This window comes from Ascaphus truei, unplaced genomic scaffold (genome assembly GCF_040206685.1).
Source record: "Ascaphus truei isolate aAscTru1 unplaced genomic scaffold, aAscTru1.hap1 HAP1_SCAFFOLD_1074, whole genome shotgun sequence".
Classification (NCBI taxonomy): Eukaryota; Metazoa; Chordata; class Amphibia; order Anura; family Ascaphidae; genus Ascaphus; species Ascaphus truei.
In genome coordinates, this window is record NW_027453940.1 from 89689 (window position 1) to 94548 (window position 4860).

A 4860-nucleotide genomic window follows, 5' to 3' on the forward strand; every position below is an offset into this window, starting at 1 on the left:
GGGTATGCAGCAATCCCTGCACTGAGGTCCGAGGCGGCTCTGCATCGCTCGCACGCACTGTGGATGACCAAGCATGTGCCCATGATAATCATGGCCTTAGAGGGATGAGTGTGTCAGAGCCTAGAAGGGGCATATAAATATATAATGGAGGAGGGAGGAGGGAGGAGGAGGAGATGATAGCATTGTAAAAGTTAACAAGATAGTTAGTTTAAGCAGAAAGTGAGGAGAGGTTAGAGATAAGGGTAGATGTCAGAGGAGAGAGTTCAATTAAGCTGAGGTATCGAGTAGGACAGGGGTGAGGGGAATGAGAAGTGGTGGATGATGAGAGCAGAAGAGGTCATGTACAAATAGACCTTGTTAGTCAGAGAGCAGACATTCCAGAGGGCACGTGAGAAGTGAAGAGTAAAGTGAGACATGGAATGTGGATTACATTAGATGGGTTAATACGCTTAGCAGGGAGGTGGAGAGAGAGAGGCAAGAGGCAGAGAGTGGTGTAGGGGTTGAGGAAGAGATGTTGCATGTACCTTATCAGAACATTAAAGAACATCAATTCACACTGGTGCAGAGTTGATGATGATTCCAGTTCACCTCCAATTCAATTTTAACAGAACTTTTTCATTCTTCATTACTGCAAAAAAAAAAGTATAAAACATTGCATTACTATTTTCAAAATGGATTGAATTCCCCCAACAATAACTATGTGTTACCAATATATCCCTCTCAGTCCCACTGCAGCACATACTGTACCAGTGTGAAAGTAGGAAGGTACACAGTAACGGTAAAACAATACGTGCCGGTACTATGCACCATATGAATTATAAGGGGATGTAAATCTCCCAGTCTCTCTCCATATCCGCAACAGAGTGGGCTCCGGTCAGTGGCATGGATGCCCATGTATGGATATGCTCATATTTGGGCATCCCATGTCACTGACCGGAGCCGGCTCTGAGTATAGGGATATATGCGGAGACGCAGAGGTGCAAGGAAATGGGAGGAGGCACGGTGAGAAACAGGGAGAGACCACAGGAAGATAGAGGGCAACAACTTCCACAAGGTACATGTATGTGTATAATTGTTTGTATTTTGTGCAGAGGGGGTAATTTCAGATAAAATACAATTCTCCACCCTCTACGAAACAATTCCACTTTGTTCAGTAAGCCAGAAAGTCTTGGTCCCATGGGGACTGAATTTTAATGCAAATAAGGTCCTTAATACACAAGTAAAGAATATAGTTACTTATTCTCTACTGTAAGAAGTGCCACATTGCCCACTATTTGGGTCCTGTGCCCAGATTGTGACCATGCATGGCAGAGGTGAGATTCCACCAACACCAATTTGCTACACTCTCCAAGAGAGATAATTGTGGTCAGAGGTGGAACTAGGGGAGGGGGTGAGCAGGGTCACTGCCCAGGGAGTAACCTGACAGGGGGAACGGAAATCTCATTTAGTGCATATGGTGCGGCACTGCATTGATTGACCGGTCAATCTGCACTGCTGCCTGTCACAGTGACATCATGATCGGGCACTGTGATCAGCTATAGCACTGACCCAGGTGAGATAGTTCAGCACTTTACAAGGAGGGAACAGATGTTGTGGGTGACAGATGCTGGGGGTAGGCCAAGACTGTTGGCCAGAGTAACGTGGAGACTTACTGCACTCTGCATGCCAATCCTCTCCCTGACATCAGGGGAAGAAGTGGCCCTGGGGTGTGTGTAGGTATGCCAGATGTCAGTGTATGCATAAGTAAGTATGTCTGTGTAGTGGGAGGTGTAGGGGCGTTAAGCTGGAGGACTTAAAACAGGCACACATCTCACTTCGCTGCGGACAATTTCCCTTTGCATAAGATTCTTGTGATTATGTCAATGATGATCAATAACTGCATCATAACACAGCCGCTCTATACAGAAGATGTACTTGCTCTCAATGGTCATGGAGGTAATACGTCACACAATGTACAGATATAGCAAGGATTATTTCTTCCTCTGGTGCATTATGGCATTATGATGGGAAATGTTGTGAGATTCTGCATTATCAGCATCACTGAATCTTTTGGAAATTAAGTGATATTCTATGTTTTAATGCAATATTATGGATGATCAGCCGGTAAAATAATAAAAGCTTTCTGTATCTGTAGCCATGCTCTACCCATGATGTGCTGAATCAATGACTGCAGAGAGATTCAGAGTGGTAAACATGACTGGAACGCATCTCTAAATAATGGGCAGCAAAGCAGTGCAGAATAGGAGGTGAAAGTATTTAAAATGGAAGACCCTTAGCAGCTGTGTGGGGAGTAGACAGTACAGACTGACCAAGTAAATGGTAAAAGGAGTAACTTCAACATTACTTGGCTTTGTTCTCCACATTGAAGCTTTCCTCCTCTTTACATCACTAATACTGATGCCATGTGTAACCTGTACTGAGAGTTATATAATCTACTGGCCTAGATGAAACCATGTGATGCAAACAGGATCCATCCCACTCCAGATTCATAGAATTGAACCACCTCAACCTTTCATAACAATCACATAGAACTGCAGCTGTGCGCTACTGCACATGTTCTTGTTATGAATGGTAGTAGATGTGGTCCTTGGGTCTTTACTTCATACTGTAGCCACACTCTACTCATGATGTATTGAATCAATGAAAACTTGCATGGTTCAGATCACAGGAAGGGGTAGAGTAGAGATGAAAATGTTCAATGTGAAACCCGTAGCAGCCGGATTGTGTGGAGTCAATAAAACGACAAATACTAAATGGTAAATGAGAAATATACACATTGCTTATCTGTCTCTGTGTAGTAATTTTCATTCTGTTCAACTGTCCTTCAAATTTTCTCTTTTGCAAGAAAAGGAACACATGGCTTCAATATTCACTTCTGTTCTGCAGTCATCCCTCCTAAAATAAAAGTTAAGCATTGCATTGTTATTATGATAATACATACAATAAACCTTGCTCCAAACCATTTGATGCAAAGCAAATCCACCTCCCACCCACAGCTGTGCTCCTTCTAGAGCATGCATGTCAAACTCCAGTCCTCGAGGGTCCCAAACAGGCCAGGTTTTCAGTAGGGATATCCTGAAAACCTGGCCTGTTTGCTGCCCTCGAGGACTGGAGTTTGACATCCTTGTTCTTGAGCTTCTACCACGCAAGTCATCCATGTGAGTGACACTGTACTGCAGTCCTGGTCTGCACACAATCTACTGAATCAATGACATCACACTGTAAAGGCAATCTACAAGATGTATTAGTTGTCCACACTTCCGAAATGTTACTTTTATGTCCAAATCACTTATTCCCATGACCTGATATTTGTATTTGTTATTTATAGGATTTTCACATGTATTACTACTGTGAAACGCTATATACATTAATAGTGCTATATAAATAAATACATACACATTTATATATAATAATAATAACAGCATGTTCTTTTAAAGCGCTGCTAGTTTTACGTAGCGCTATACAGAGACATTTTGCAGACACAAGTCCCTGCCCCATAGAGCTTACAATCTATGACATTGGTGCCTGAGGCACAGAGGATATGAAGTGACTTGCCCAAGGTCACACACACACAAATATATATACATAAATATATACATATATACACACACACACACACACACACACACACACACACACACACACATATATATGAAAACTAACACAGAAAAAAAGAATCCCCTGAATAGCACTCTAACATACACAAATTGTATCAATAAAGGTTTATTAATCACATACACATAAATGGTTAAAATGAGGAGCAGTGGTGACCTACAAAGCTGTTATAAACTGAACCTTAAGGTGTGGGGAAAAATGCTACACTGCAGTAATAAGTACAAAGTATGTAAATAAAGTGTAGAGGCAAGAAATATATGGAAATGAGAACACTCAGACCGGCCGGTCAAGTACTACCTAAGTTGAAGCCCCCTGTGTGAAGTGCTTGTATGAAACTAGTGTATAACTAACAAGCAAATGCTTGTCCGGGGGCTTAACATATAGACAGTTGATAGATGTATTTGAAGTTGCATATTCTGTGCCGTGGATTAATCAGTATACTGAAAGCAACTGAAGATGGTACAGTAGCTGTGATAGGTTGGCCTCATAGCTCCTCCTTCAATGGAGGACTCGGCTCACAGAGCACTTAAATCCCTAAATGCCCACAGAAAAAAATAAGCATGCAGTACTTAAAGTGAAAGTAAAATGAGAAATGAAATAAACACACACATTGAAAAATCACTCACCCGACTGAGAGCGCCTTCTACAGAGCGCTGTACCACTGCTCAGCTAGCAGCTAAAACTGTCTCATTTTCCCACCATTGAAGTTTACACATGTCCACGCCCCACTCTAACAAGACGCTGTGTACGGAAGCTCGCAGGAGACAAACTAGTGAGTCTATTTTGATCTGGTTTGAAACTGATTGGCCGGCGAAGCCGGCCAATTCAGTTGAACAGCAATTCTACTTGTTACCAAGTAGAACAAAGATAAACCAGTCAAACAAAAATGAAATGAACCCAACAAGTGCACTGATGAAGTGCACTTAAAACAGAAGGGTTAAATCTGAAGAACCCTGATTGGTGGATACCGAGCAAAGCACCCCGCCTAACGCCCACTGGGAGGCAAACTCTGAAACCGTCCCAGTAGACTCGGCGTACGAGTACTCTGCCCGAATACGGGAGTGCACCAGCGCCCGGAACATGACCACGATGTTTGTCGGGACCCCCCCCTCCAAACACTGCTTCCTGGTTTTACAAATGGCTACCTTAGCCAATGCCAGGAGCAGGTTGACCAGGAGATCCCTAGGCTTATTGTCCCGGGACACTGGGCACCCAAAAATAAAAAGATGAGGTGAGAAGTGCAAC

At 43.0% G+C, this 4860-nt stretch overlaps 1 long non-coding RNA gene across 1 annotated transcript; it reads right to left on the reverse strand.

Annotated features, from left to right (window-relative positions):
* Positions 1 to 2797: 2797 nt before the first annotated feature.
* Positions 2798 to 4342, reverse strand: LOC142475164 (uncharacterized). The gene is made up of 3 exons (XR_012790763.1): positions 4242 to 4342; positions 3913 to 4149; positions 2798 to 2895 (listed from the first exon to the last, which is right to left on the reverse strand). It is a non-coding gene; the product is annotated as an uncharacterized LOC142475164 (long non-coding RNA).
* Positions 4343 to 4860: the final 518 nt, after the last annotated feature.